The sequence below is a fragment of the Clinocottus analis genome, unplaced genomic scaffold (genome assembly GCF_023055335.1).
Source record: "Clinocottus analis isolate CAN_PGR_092001 unplaced genomic scaffold, fCliAna1.0.p SCAF_61, whole genome shotgun sequence".
Lineage (NCBI taxonomy): Eukaryota > Metazoa > Chordata > Actinopteri > Perciformes > Cottidae > Clinocottus > Clinocottus analis.
This window is the reverse complement of record NW_027176220.1, coordinates 57803-73047: the sequence shown is the minus strand read 5'-3', so window position 1 is coordinate 73047 and position 15245 is coordinate 57803. Positions and strand designations below refer to the sequence as shown.

The 15245-nt window shown below is 40.3% G+C and overlaps 1 protein-coding gene across 6 annotated transcripts in view; it reads left to right on the top strand.

The window, feature by feature from the left end:
- Positions 1-8455: 8455 nt before the first annotated feature.
- The window catches only part of LOC137804751 (F-actin-monooxygenase mical2b-like), a 61808-nt gene continuing 55018 nt past the window's right edge, over positions 8456-15245 (top strand). For 5 of the 6 annotated variants that reach the window (XR_011080169.1, XM_068604099.1, XM_068604102.1 and 2 more), the window contains exon 1: positions 8456-8686. The gene's annotated coding sequence lies outside the window, so the exon portion shown is untranslated. The remainder of the gene's footprint in view (positions 8687-15245) is intronic. The other variant, XM_068604100.1, reaches the window with a different exon arrangement.

Sequence of the window (15245 nt, the reverse complement as noted above, 5' to 3'; positions counted from 1 at the left end):
CTGAAAAAGCTCCCTTTGAGCAAAGCTCCCTTCAGCAAATAAGGGTGAAAACCTTAAATAAAACAGAAAAAGCCACATTTCAGCACCCTTTCCGTATGCAATCAAACCCCCGTGCATTCAACCCACACACAAGCAACATTTCACCGCATCAGCTGTGCTTCCACCAACATGTCAACAAACAATTAACGCTGCCGCACGTAGATGCGCTGCGGAGCTTCGCCGCGCTTTCCAGCGCTCACGTTAGTCAATCAGGTGACCATCACCAACAAGGTCTTTCACTCTTACCGGCTGCCTCTCCGTGTCTGCAGATGTGTCTGTTTGTTCTTGTACAGCGTCCCGATTCCCAGATCCCACTTTTCTAACCGCCTGACGTCCCTGATGTTGACGTCCCTCACGATTCCTCTACTGTCGGCATTTGTGCTGTTGACTCGGCCAAGCTTGAATTGGCCCCTTAGCACATTTTGGTCGCACAGCCAGACAACGTCCCCAACAGCGACATTTCTTTCTGCGGTGTGCCACAAACAAGTTGGGACCAGCAAGTTGGCTCCAATGCTTCCAGAACTTGGTCACCTCTGACTGCATTGCTCTGAGTCTTTTGTAGGGGTAGCTGGCAAAGTCGAATATTTGGACATCCCCCCTTTGAGATGCCCGCCCAAGAAGGAGCGTGTTGGGTGTGATATATTGGATAGAGTCTTCCCGGCTCTGTACTCTGGCGTCAATTGGGCCAGGTTGGCTGCTATGTGAAGAGTTTTCTGGAACTCGCTGTATGTGAGCTCGGACTCCCTTCCAAGCGTCTGGAGTGCTCTCTTTACGATGCGTACAGCAGCTTCAGCTTTTTGGCCGCGTTCTCAAACAAGGCCGGTTTGTTTAAGCCGTCCAGAAATCTGTAAAGCTCCTCCAAGACTGGTTTTGCTCCAATGAAATTGGTGCCTGGGTCTGACCAGATCTTCCTTGGGTGTCCTCTGATTGCTGTGAACCTTTGGTAGGCCATCAGGAACCCTTCTGTTGATACTGTGTTTACCAACTCTGTGTGGATGGCTCTACTGGACATGCAGCAGAAGACCACGCCCTAGACTTTTAGTTTCACTCTCTTCTTCACATCATCCTTGACTTGGTAAGGTCCAAATAGGTCTATGGTTGTGAATTTGGAAGGCGCTGAAGGTTCGGTTCGTTCAGGCGGCAAGTCACCTATTACTTGTTGACATTTTCTTGCCTTTGCCTTCCTGCAGATTATGCAGCCATCAACAACCTTTTGGGCGATCCTCCTTCCTCGTATGACCCACGCCCTCTTTCTCATCTTGAGCAGGGTTCCAGCCACTCCATCGTGACTTTCTTGGTGGGCCTCCCGAGCAGGCAGTGTGGACACTCATGTGCTTTAGGGTAGGATAGGGACTGCCACTTGATCTTCTTTGAAGATTTGCACTCGCTCACCACAAACTAATAGCCCGGAGTCTTTCTCCTTATAGACTACCTGTCTGTCTGTCGTGGTGCTCGGGAAGGTTGTGCCTCCTTGCGCCGCAAGAAAGATATCTCTTAGGACGTCTTCTCGTTCTTTGACTGCGACGACTCCTGCCGAAGAGACTGCCTCCCACTTTGAGCTCTTTACGGCTCCATTTTGTCCCATGAACTTCTTTGCTGCTTTCCAGATCCATGCAATTGTTTTGACCAGTTGAGTCAAGCTACTGAAACGCTTGACGTCCACAAGGTCTAGGATGGTTGATCCCGCTGGTGGTCTTCTTTGTTCAGTTCCTGCTCGGTGTTGATCTGACTCAGCTTCTTTCGCTTTGGCTCTCGTCGCAGCAGCAAATGTCTTTTTCTGCAGCTTGTTAATGCTCTCCCTGGCAGCGCTTGCTAGATCTTTTGCTGACTTGATTGGCCACTCACTTGCTGGTAGCTTTAGGAAGTCAGGCCCATTTTGCCACTTTGACTCCTCATCCATTTGGTTTGGCAGGACCAAAATCTTTGTCTTGGCCCTTGCCTGCTCGTCCTTCCCACCAGTCCTCTCACCTTGCCCAGAAAAGACCCACGGCTTGAGTTTGAAACCGCCAGCTTCCAGGATCTGCTCTATATTTGCTGTGATGGTTTTAAGCTGGTCCAGGTTATTGTGGGATGTAAGAACGTCATCAACATAGCTGTCTTCCTGGAGCACCTGGCGCTCCACGCTGAGGTGGATGAAAGGTGCAAGGTTTGCAGTCTCACGCATTGCCAGCTGCGCAATGCACCCCGCTGGCTTGTCCCCAATGTTTACTCTCGTGATTGCATATTCAGCCAGCTCTTGATCTTCTGAATCTCGCTAGAGGAATCTATGCAGATGTACCTCTCGGTCCTCCAACCAAACAGAGTTGTACATTTTCTTGACATCACCCAGGGCAGCATGTACCCCACACCTGAATCTGAGCAGGACAGCGCGGATCTGGTTGAGGACATCTGGTCCTTTCATCAGTAGGTCATTCAAGCTCACACCTGTGCACTTCTGGCTGCTGTTCCACACAAGTCTGACAGGGGTTGTGACAGAGTGTGGGTTAGGATTAATGAGGTGACTCACATACGACACTGGTCCTTTCCAGTCCTTTATTGCGTCCTTCGTCAATTTGATTGCCGCCCTTCGGTCAACCATGTCATGCACTTGCTCAGCATAGGCAACCTTCCACTCTGGTTCCTTGGCTAGCTGCTTTTCTGTCCTCAGAAACTATAGCCTAGTCAGCACTGTTTCCTCTCTCCTGTTCCAACTTCCAAAACTGGTTGCCTTTTCCTTCTTTTTTGAGGTTTATTGGCAGTTGGCAAACAACAGTTTGGTGCATCACCACCACCAACTGGTCTGGAGTGTGGATCAGGATGTCTATCACTTGTCCTATCGAGAAAATAAGTCTACTAAATGAAATAACGACTAACAAAACAAACATAAAACATTTTCATGTATACATGTATACATACCCATACATACACACACATAGTTTCAACAAACCAAACCATAGCTACCCAACAAAACAAACCAAAATAAATAAATAAATACATAAACCTAGGGCTTAAATTCTCTGAATAGTTCTTGTTACCCTAAGATACTGCAATAGCGCATTATAGCATCCACTGGAGTTACTTTGCAGTACACCCTTCAAATCCAACTGTACTCCCTCCTTGCAGAGGCCTAGATGTTTTCTTTCATTTTCATATCTCTGACTGTGTAGAATAACGTGTTTGATTGTTTCTTCCAGCCAACAATAGCCGCATCTGCCTGTGTCGTGTTTCCCTATTTTCTGCAGCATCCCGTTCAGCCAGTGTGTCCAAATCGCAGCCTTGAAATGACGGTTTCATCTCTCTTGTTTCCCCCTGCACATCTCACTTCCTCCACTTTCTCTATAGAATTATTGCCCTTTCCTGTCCTCCTCCCATTGTTTCTGCCACCTTTCCCTCATTTTAATAATTCCCTTGGCCTCTGATTTACTGAAGTTGACTTAAACTTTTGCGCAACTACTCTTTGCGGCTTCTTTTGCCGCTCTATCCACCATTTCATTTCCCTTAACCCCCACGTGTGCAGGAACCCATAAGAACACCACTGTGATACCCATCATTTGAATTATGTATAGTATTTGCTGCATTCCAATAAGGATGTGTGCTCTACTGACTAAATGACTGTTCTGTAAGGTGTCAAGTGATGTACTGGAATCTGAAGAAATGATCGCCCTTAATGGTCTTGTGTCCTCTATCCACTGTTGTGCAAACATTATTGGCAGCATTTCCCCTGTGTACACCAATAATCCCTCTGTAATCATTTTACCAATTTTGATGATAAATTCTGGCACTATACCTGCGATTCCTACTTTATTTGCTGAATTCTTTGATGCGTCTGTGTACACCTGGACATAACTTTGGTATCTGTCTATGTGCGTTTCAATTGTAATAACATTAAATGAACCCCCTCTATCCTTGTTCTTCTTATTAAGTAATGCCAAATCTACTGTTGCCTCCGGATGTATCCACGGTGCTACTGCTGGTAAAGGAATTGTTGGACTAATTGTTTAATTTGTCAATGTTAATTTCTTTTGCTTTCTGTGCTGCTGTTTATCCAAAACTTCTCGTTTCTCTCTTGTCCTTCTCCCAGCAGGGTACTGCTGACCCATACACCACACACCCCTAATCTAATATAGATCGAATCAATCTAATGCATATGGCTTTCAAAGCCGTTCTAACTGCCCGCCATTCCCTTCCCACAAAAAACCTCATTATACACTCTTGCATTTCTCCTTTTAATATGTACAGCCCACGTGATCTTTTCATCAAACCACAAACCCAGAAATTTTAAGTGTTTTACACTCTCCAATTCGTGATTATACAGTTTTAGTTTTTCCTCCCTACCAATTTATCTCCTTTTAAAGAACATTGTTTTTGTTTTGTCTGCAGTTTTTGTTTTTATCTGCTTTATATGACCACTCTTCTACCTTACAGATGGCTCTCTGCACTTTTTTTACTATAAATTTCATCCCCTCCTCCAAATTGACCCATGATCCGCAAATAGTGATAATCCCATGCCGTTCTCTATTTCACTGAACACCACGTTTATCATTATGGGAAATAGTAACGGACTGATTATACTTCCTTGAGGAGTTCCGTTTTCGATACCACACTTTCCCGAATAGCTCTCTCCAATTCTGACTTCTGTGAATCTGTTTAATAAAAAAATCTTTCATCCGTCTATACATTCGACCCTGAACACCCAATTTGCATAGTCTAATAACTCTTCTCTCCACATCATATCATATGCCTTCTCTATGTCAAAGAAGACCGATACCACACCTTTTTGTTTACCTGTGCTTTTCTAATTTTATGTTCCAAACTTAAGGCTGGATCTGTTTTATTCCTCCCTTTACTGAAACCACTCTGATGTTTGGATAAATATCCTTTACTTTCTACATCAAGGGTGGGCAAAGTACGGCCGTATACAGCCTATTTGGCGTTTTAATCTGGCCCACCAAGTTTAATAAATATTCTATTTAACAAAAATATATTTCTTTTTAAATGTATTTTTGTAGTTATCATTAATATTAGGCCTGGTGGACATACCATCAATCCAGCAGCACATTGTCATAGATGTCAACAGGCAGCAACATCTACTTTTTACAGTTTCAGTCTACATCCCACTAAGCGGAGCTACTTAGCTGTCAGGGATAGGAACTTCAGTCATGGTTTCACATTTATAAAATTATACCACAGAATTGCATGCTGGAAGTCCTGTCAAACTCCGTCACAGAGAGTACATAAATGAGTTCAGGCTATTGGTCCGGCCCTCCACAATATTTTCTGTACCTCATATGGCCCAATGGAAAAAATAATTGCCCACCCCTGTTCTACACAATACGTTAATCTTTCATTTATCATTTTCTCCATTGTTTTGCATATATTTGAAGTTAACGCTATTGGTCTACAATTCCCTGGGTTAGTGCAATCTTTACCGGGTTTACGTATCGGGACCACAATAGCCTCCTTCCAACTTTAATGCAGTTTCCCGCCCTCCCAAACTTCATTATACAACTCAAGCAGTATATCCTGAGATGCTTCCCCTAGATTTCTTAACATGATGTAAAAGATTTGATCCTTGCCTGGTGCAGACATTTTGGTTTTCTTCAGACGTCTCCTAAATTCCGTCTTTGTGGACGGCTTGTTTAGCAGATTATTAGTATCTTCCGGTTGCTGTAAAACATATTCATTTTCCACACTTGTAGTTTCCCTCCCCCGTTTACACTCTTCCCCAATATTGCCTGTACTATGGATGTTGACAAAAGTTTGCGCAGTCATCTCAGCTTTCTCCTCATCTTGCACTGCTGTTGTTTCCCCATCATTTAGAACTGGATACCCAAACTCTCTTTTAATCCTGTTCATTTTTTTTTTTAAATCATTTTCCATACTTTATACATTTTTGTCTCCCTATTGAGTCAAAAAACATTTTTTAATACTTTAAACGCTTTATTGTGAGATTTAATTGCTTCGTCACATTCTTGAACACACTTTTTCTCGACGCCCACAACAAGTATAAAGCAGTTTTAGTGGTTGTTTCATCTATAGTCTATAATGGAAAAGATCGCTCTTTTCAAGGAGAGAAGCGGCTGAGATAAGCTACGCCCCCTTTGTGGCGCTGCCATTAGTCTTGTTGCTTTTGGTGTGAACACACTACTTCTCGACTCGATGTGAACACAGCATTAGGACTCCTTTGTTTCCCTTCACAGACTGCTGCTATATAAGCCACGCCCCCTGTGTGGCGTCGCGATTAGTCTTTCTGCTTTTGGTGTGAACACACTTTTTCTCGACGCGTGGCAAAAAAAATGTCGACGGCCGTCGAGAATTTTTTTTGACACGTTCGGTGTGAACACAGCATCACCCAGTCACAAACCAGTTCATGCCAACCGCCTAATACAACAAATTGCTTATGCTGTGTTCACACCGAGCGCCACAAAAGTTGGTTGCACGACCAGATTTCATGCAAAGTCAATGCACAGCTGCGAAGGAGCTGCGTAGACGCGACGTTTCTGGCGAGCAACGCGACAGACGCGTTTGAGGCGACACTAACAATGAGTTTGCGGCGGGGCGAACAGAGCGTTGGACGCGACGTGAAGTTGAAATTTCAACAGATTAGAATTGTTTAGAATTGTGCATACTGGGAAATACATTAAATACAAAGACATTCATTAATTTACTCAATTGTAATGTTCTGATAAGCCAGACCTCACTGTAAAGGATTACAAATCTCTTTGGAGAAAGAAGACTGCGTCCTTCTTTCTAATGTCATAGCAGGCCCCCACCACTAGAGGACAGAGTGGGACAACAAGTTCCTCCCACCTGCTATATTGAGGAGACGAGCACCCATTGATACAATGTTTATATCCAATACAGTGTATCTCTGTCTCTGTATAGGTGAGATATGAAGAGCATGTTACATGGGTGCAGGTTTTCTTCTGATTTTAAATACCAGCTGTCTAGGGGCAATAAAGGCTGGTCTGTATGGGGATAATGTTGCTGCCTCTCTCTGGTCGAGACAGGCACATCCTTCTTTAAAAAAAAACTGAACAACGTTTTGTTTCACTTTTTTTTAAAGAAATATGATGAACTATGTTAGATCTGTTCTAAATGACTTTAAAAAAATGATATATATTTTTAAAATTCTTGTTTTCTGTGACTTGAATGCTGACCGAGGGAATAAATAATAATTTCATAGTTAAAATTCAGACAAGGCTTAACTTAACGCTCCGGTTCCTTTTGGATGTTTTTTTTTTTTTAGGTGCGATGGGAAGCGCAGCTTTTTCAAATTCTGGCAGGGGCTATGTGAAGCTACCAGCAGACAGACGAAGCAGTCCCGGAAATGGAGAATCAGAACCATTTATTGCCAAGTGAGTTTGCACAAACAATAAATTTGTCCTGGCAGAAGGTGCACAACATTTAACAACAACAACACTAACAATGAACATTACACTATAAAATAAATAAAATATACAAATATACAAATTTAGATTAAAAAAAGTAAAGATGCAACAAGTAAGTAAAAAATGAACACAAATAATAATAAGTAAAATAAAGTGCACGGAATGAAGTTATTGATTGTGTGAAAGTGACAGGTGATGGGTAAAGTGACGAGTGTATTTAAATATGAGGTGTGGAGGGATGTGCAGGAAGGAGAACGGAAATAATGTACCTTTTCAGAATGAAAGGTGTTTATAAACTATACATTGACCCAAATGTACGCAAACATGATATATATATACATATATATATATATATATATATATATATATATTTATATATATATATATATATATATATATATATATATAGTGTATATATATATATATAAAGTTTGTCAACACAAATATATATATATATATATATACATACATATATATATATGTATATATATATATGTATATATATATATATATATATATATATATATATATATATATATATATATATATATATATATGTTTATAAATCATGGTTGTAGACGTATATTATTTTGAGGAGCTTTATTTACACAAGGTCTTTCGAATCACACATTAAAAAGAACATATTGTATTTATAGCACAAACACTGAGAATTAAAAATATTTTGTTCAATGTATATATTTATGTTTTTAACTGTGCTCGTTCTGAAAAGCTGAACGATGATATCAATCTTGTTCAATACCTAAAGTAACTGTAAGGGTAGGAAGGTCCGTGTAGGAATGCTATTATCTTTCAGCCTTTCAGTAATATTCGCCAGCTCGTTGCCAAAAGTATTTATCAATTTTCGGCAGCACTGATATAGTGAGAGCCATAGACTGGAACTAGAGTTCAAAACATGACTTCCTTGTTCTCCTGGACCACCTATTTAGTCATTACTGAGGTTTATTCTGGGGGAAAACACTAACCGGAAGTGTACTCTGGGCCCTACAGTCGGACTTGACGCAAGTCTACAATACCGGGGAGTGGAGGACACACGGCGGCTGTCATGTGAGCAACAGGTCGCTGGAGTCAAGCGCAGCACCGACATTCATCCGTGAACCGACCCGTGGCGATAGCTTCTTCGGGACTTCCACTACCGACACACTGAGGATAAAACCCCGGAGAACTCCAGCGGGACTGCTGCTCGTTTTTAAAAAAAAAAAATTCATTCATGGACTCTGCGGTGTAAGTAGCTGACAGCCGCACTTTCCTCCCTGAGCGTGAGTACACGACCGAGCGCTCATTGGGAATGTTGAAACGTTGAAACGTCTGAATTTAGGGTCGCGCTGCCGAGGGAATGATTGATTTAGTTCGGTATGAGCGCGCTGATCGCTCGTAGCGAATCATTGCGCCGCTAAATAATCGATCTCCGGCTGTAACGTCATAGACTGTCGCGGTGCCACAGGTAACGTATGCATGGCCCAGATGACTGTGTCGTGCTGCATTTACTGCCAGCAATGCATTGAATAGTTACTGTGGATTTTAAGATTATGTCTGTCTGTCTGTCATTAAAGAGGAGATGAAGCTGCCTCAGTTTCACTTCGGACAGGCCCATTTATTTGCCCACCAAGTTAAGCAGAACAATCTTGTACATTCAAGATGAGGTTTCACCTCGGGAGTTTGTCAACCGCACATGTGACCGTGTATGGCGAGACTCCAGTCAGATAGAAACCGGGTCCCACACGCCAATGAGCAAGTGTTACATGGCTGCTTTCACATGAATTATGGATTTGAGGTAAACAAGCATCAGGAAGAGCAATTGTTGCAAGTAGCTTATAGTTGCTGAATGTGAGTTGAAAGCAGCTTGGTCAGCATGAAGGGCTAACAGGTCAAAGGTCCAACACTTGGGAAAATCCTTGAATGCTGCTTTTTAAACAGGGGTTATTGTTGGAAAATAAGCATGTTATCTTGTTTCTGCTAATTCTACATAACAGCTGCTGACTACATGTGCACTTTCTCCAACCCCACAAAACCTTCCCCAACCACAACTTTGAGGTGGAAGGAGAAATCTTAAGTGTATTTATTTTACCCGCGTTCCAGCAGCATGTTGTATTTGGAATTGTATTTTTGTGATCCCACAGGGACGTAAAAGTACCTAAATGTAGATATTTTCTCTAAAGTCGATGGGGAATGATATGTGAGGGAATCATAGAGTTAAGAATGGAGTGCTAAGCTGCTAATAGGACTCAAGCCCAATGGCAAACCTGTAATGTATTGTACAGCAAGTTGATTTGAGTCTCTATCGTCTTAATTTTTTAAAATGTTTGTGACCTCCATAGAGACTCCTTTGTGTCCACAAATCACAAGTGAACTGGATTTATTATATGTAGAATGTCCCTTTTTGCATTTATGCTTTAAACTCCACTGACCATTCCATGTTGGCCTTTTCCTTCTTATCTGTACCATGATACTGTTGGGATGAGGACAAAAAAAAGCAGTTACACAAGTCATCACTTCCTGGAATGAGTAGTTGACTTATAAGGGGGTGTCACCTCATATCGGCCCAGGAGGGGTAGAAGCAACAAGCCAAAAATACACCAGGGAGCCAAAGCGTCACTGGCTGACCACTTTGCTGCTGTCAGATCAGAACGGCTAAATAGAGATCCTGTTGGCTGTTCTACAAATGCAGATGCGTGTGCATCCTTCAGATGGCAGCCCCAAAATAAAGAAAGCCGGACTTAGTACAAAATATATATGTGTACGTATATATACATATATATGTGTGTGTGTGTGTGTGTATGTATATATGTGTATATATGTGTATATATATGTATATATATGTATGTATATGTATATATATATATATGTATATATATATGTATATGTCTGTATATGTATGTATGTATATGTATATATATATATGTATGTATATGTATATATGTATGTCTATGTATATGTATATATATGTATATGTATGTATATGTATATATATATATGTATGTGTATATATATGTATGTGTATATATATGTATGTGTATATGTATATATGTATGTGTATATATATATATGTATGTGTATATGTATATATATATATGTATGTGTATATATATATGTATATATATGTATGTGTATATATATATGTATATATATGTATGTGTATATATATATGTATATATATGTATGTGTATATATATATGTATATATATGTATGTGTATATATATATATGTATATATATGTATGTGTATATATATATGTATGTGTATATATATGTATGTATGTATATATATATGTATGTATATATATGTATGTATGTATATATATATATGTATATATATGTATGTATGTATATATATATATGTATATATGTATGTATGTATGTATATGTATGTATATATATATATATATATATATATATATATATATATATATATATATATATATATATATATACTATTTATTTGTATATACTACAACACATATACTATTTATTTGTGTTGACAAACTAAATAAAATGATCAAATTGAATAAATAAATGAATAACAGGCAAAAACAAATAAAACAATGCCATATTGTATAACTAAATGCAATCAAAAAATATTCTAACTTAAAATGTATCAAAACTGTCTGGATAAATGAAAGATTCTTCACAGGTGCATCCTCCTTGGTGCCATCTCTGGAAGATTTGTATCACTTTACGATGATTTATTTCAATGTCCTGCTCAATGGCAAGCAGGAGAAGGTCAGAGTCTTTCTTCCCCACAGAGACTCCTGAGCCTGTTTTTTTTTATTATTTTCAATTTTGTGAAGGATCTATGTGTGTATACTGAAGCTGTTGTCACTGGCAGTGTAGCATAGATCCTTATCATCTTCACAAATGTTGGAAAGATGAGGTGGCCAGTGTTGTCCTCCACAATGGCAAGGATTTCTTGCAGGTTCTTCGACGGAAAGCTGGAGTGGAACACCTTTACCTCCGTCTTCAGCTGGTTTTCATTTTCCTAATAGAAATCTCAAAGAACATGGACAGCTTCCTCTGGGTTTAGGGTGCTTGTCCAGTTGGCACACACTGTTAGAGAGTGAAAGGACTGTATGATTGTGCCAGTTGGACTTCCAGTGATGCTCCCATGGAATCTCCTGTTGAGCTCCGCAGTCAAGGTATCAATGAATAGTACACATTCTTCCTGTAGTATGACTCCACGAAGTCAATCTCATAAGTAACTTGCGATGCAGTTGTGCTGTGTTGGAAACACACTGGCACTTTCCGTTTCCTCTCCTGACCAAGCACAACAGCAGGTGAAGGAATGTTGAGAGCCTCTGCCTTCTCTAACGCACCTTGAAATATCTCGGCAAACTTTTCCACAGACCTCAATGCTTGTAGTGAGTGAATTACACCATCAATTATCTTGTAGGCTGTGGAGTGGTCCAGGCTTTCTTCTTGCAGAGCGTTTGATGCAAGAGCAGTGACTTTGAATGCTGGCATGGTGATTTCCATGCAGAGGATGAATGCAAAGTTAATCACATTTGTGTACATTTTTGCATCCCCTAGGGCCAGGTCAGGTGGATTTCTTTCACAGATCTCATTGAGGAGCATCATTATAGCTTCCAGATTTATCTGATGGGCCTTCAGTGCTTGTTCCCTGCAAGCCCAACGGGTATCTGACAGCCTCTTGAGCTCCACAATGTGTCTCTCTGGATGCAGTGATTGCTGTAATCTAACTAAAGCAGCATGGCGCTTTGAGGAGCCACTGCAAAAGGCATACAGCTTCTCCACAAGGTTGAAAAAGGTCACAAAGTGCTTATTTGACTTTGAAGCTTCCACCAGGACTAAGTTCAGGCAGTGTGCTTTGCAGTGCACATAAAGGGCCTTCTCATTGAATGTGCGTATTCTGGCTTGAAGACCTTTATACATGTTTGCTGCTCCATCGTAGCCCTGGCCATACATGTTTTTCAGCTCCAGACCATTTATCTGTAGACTGGAGACTACAGAATTCTCCCGCTCCTGGCCTGTTGAATCGATGTTGCAAACTTCGATAAATCTCTCCTTTATTTGCTTTTGATGTAGATATTGCACTACAAATGACACCTGTTCTTTGTGGGAAACATCGGTGGTCTCATCCAAGAGAATAGAGTACATTTCAGCTTCTTGGATTTCTCTTTGGATTTCTCTTCTGATGTATGTACACAGTGCTGTGATCAGGTCATTTTGGCTTCTGTTTGACAGCAGTGACACCTGGGGCCTTTTCTTGGTGACTTTCACTTTTCCAATATTTTCTGTATGTATCTTCAGCACACTATCATAGCGGGAAAATAGATTCACGAGTTCCAGTAAGTTACCACGGTTGTTACTTGAGTTTTTCTGATTATCACCTCGGAATGCTAGTCCCTGCCTTGTGAGATACACTGTTAGATCTATTATCCTTGTCAGTATCTCTCTGTTTGTTTGCCTCTCTCGCTCTCTGGCTTCCACTCCTTTTACATCCGATACATCAAATTAATTTTGTAGTGCCTTTTTTTGTAATTGGTCCACCTCACCATGCTTGTCATGTGGACCTCTGTGACAGAGTGCTGCTTGATTTTTTTCAAGAGCAGTATTCCACTTTCTGATGCCATTTCTCCACTCCTTTCTGTTTTTATGTTTATCTTCAGGTACAAAAAGCCGACAACTGAAACAATGCATTGAATCTGAACTTGGAGAATACTCCAGCCACACATTTCCAGTAAACCAATGCTTTTGGAATGACCGCCCTTTAGCATTTTTGGGGAGAAGAAATTCTGGTTGACAGGGCCCTACACTGCAACACATAGCAATGTAGCTCTCATTGCACTTGATGTGAAATGCTTCAACATGGGACGGATCTGTAGGATATGGCATGGTGGCTATTTTTGAAATTGCATCCTCACTTTCATCAACAGCTCTTTGCTCCACATGCTCTCGCTGTGATGTAAAGGGAGCTGCTGTCACTTCACCCTCTTCTTGACTCATCTCCTCAGTTGCTGCCCCTGAACACAACTCATTCCTACACTCTGTCTGTCCTTCCTCATCTGTAATGGGCTCCTCTGGACCAGGTAGGGTTACTGATTCTCCCTCATTTGTTTTAGCTGATGGCCTGATCCAAGATAAAAGGGAGCTGCTACCCTGAGCTGCTTGCTGCAGTTCCCTGTCCTTATGCTGTTGGAGTCTGTCTTTTCTTGGCATTATGCTGCAAATTTTGTAAATGATATAAATCAATGTTGTGCATAATAATCAAGAGTGACTTACACAATCTCTATAAAGCTGACAAACCAGTACACATGTACATTTTTTTTTACTTTTTTTTTTTTACTGTTTTCTGACAGAGTTGAAGCATAAGAGGCATTACACTAATAATGCCATCTTCCACCTGCGTTTCATGGCCACGGAGCATGTCGGGGCGAAGTTCTCACAAGAACGCAAAGACAGAGAGAGTAATTTTTATTCTTAAATACTGATGAATAAAGAAAAAAATTGGCTCCAGCAGAAAGGGCACTGTTCTCAGCCAGGGCAAAAGGGCAGGTGCTTTAGTTGGAAAGTTTCCAACTTTAAATTTTAAATAGTATATATATATATATATATATATATATATATATATATATATATATATATATATATATATATATATATATATATATATACTATTTAAAGTGTATATATATATATATACTATTTAAAGTTGGAAACTTTCCGCGGGAATTAACTGGAAATTTTGAGGTAATTTAACTGTATTTACCTTGTCATAAGCAGACATGCATGCAAACATTTATAATACAACTTTTAAAAATTACTTTTTTGACATTCCGAACGCTGCGATTAATCGAGGTGATGGTCTACTTTTGTGTGGACATACATACTTCCTACTCTCTCTGCTGTAAAAAGTCGACTGTATACAAATAAACTTGGTATTAAATGAACCTGGCTTCAGTTTTCCAAGTAATCAATATGCTAATGACAAACAGTGTTGGAAAGTTCACTTTCTACATGAAGTAGTTCAGTTCATAGTCCATAATTCAAAATTTTGAACTAAATTCACAGTTCCAAAAAATGAATGAGTTCAGTTTTTTTTTTTTAATATGTTGCAGCTATAATTGAAATCTCTCTCTGTCTGCAATACCGCTCTTGGCCTCCACGCAACTCGGTGCTCTCACACTTGCCAGGCAAAGGCTGAAACGTTCAGATGCAACACCGATGACAAAAACGTCAAAAACAGAATATTTTATGTTTATGTTTCTGGCAGACAATGTTCCCAACCAGCTGCATTCAGGATCCAGCTGAGTTCGGCGTACATAGTCTTGTTCTCAACTACATTTAAGTTCCCTGTTATATGCTTTTGCAAAAAACTTAGGCACATTTCTGTTTTTCAAAATTCCCGAGGCAAATTTCCCGTGGAAACTTTCAGGAAATTTACCGGAAAATTTCCGCCCCTTTGCAATCCTACTCCTAATTTTAAGACACCCTTGAAGCGACTGTAATTGTCCAATAATGCAATTGCCCTGCGACGTGGACTCTGTGTGGTATGTGGCACCACATCAACTGCTTGCATATTGTAAGTAAACCTAATCCAGGCCCCAAATCTCGACAATGTGTGGTGTTAATATGGTGAGAATTAAGGGTTTGATTTATTGGGCTCACATGCTCCAATTAAAGCCTATCTTGGCACAAGCAAGCATATGGCTTTGTATTGTTCAAGCCAAGCTACTGCAGTCTGTTTCGTAAGAGGTGATGTCCTCATGTCTGCTGCCTAATGTTGTTGTTAAGCGTTTGCTTCAAGGAAACATTTGACACAAGAAACATCAAACGTGTTAGCATTGTCATCTTGGTTCAAAGC